This window comes from Eimeria mitis, genomic scaffold (genome assembly GCF_000499745.2).
Source record: "Eimeria mitis Houghton genomic scaffold, Emh_scaff1600, whole genome shotgun sequence".
Lineage (NCBI taxonomy): Eukaryota > Apicomplexa > Conoidasida > Eucoccidiorida > Eimeriidae > Eimeria > Eimeria mitis.
This window is the reverse complement of record NW_013569917.1, coordinates 6,459-6,734: the sequence shown is the minus strand read 5'-3', so window position 1 is coordinate 6,734 and position 276 is coordinate 6,459.

The following is a 276-nucleotide window of genomic DNA, read 5'->3' as shown; positions in this document are numbered from 1 at the left end:
CTAAACCCTAGGAGAGAGCTCTGTAGTTTCTATGCAGTGTAGGCAGCGAAGCAAGGGTTTAGGGTTTGTGCTATGCTTGGGGCTTCCTCACGATGTCTTGTGCCTGCACCCTGAAGCAACCACCACAAAAGAAAACCCTAAACCCTAAACCCTAAAGCCTAAACCCTAAACCCTAAACCCCCGACTCCAAGCGTAGAAAACTCACGAAATCATCCATCAGTAGAAGCGTGTTTTCCACGCCGTCTCTGCAAACACCCACAGCAACGACTGATAAGG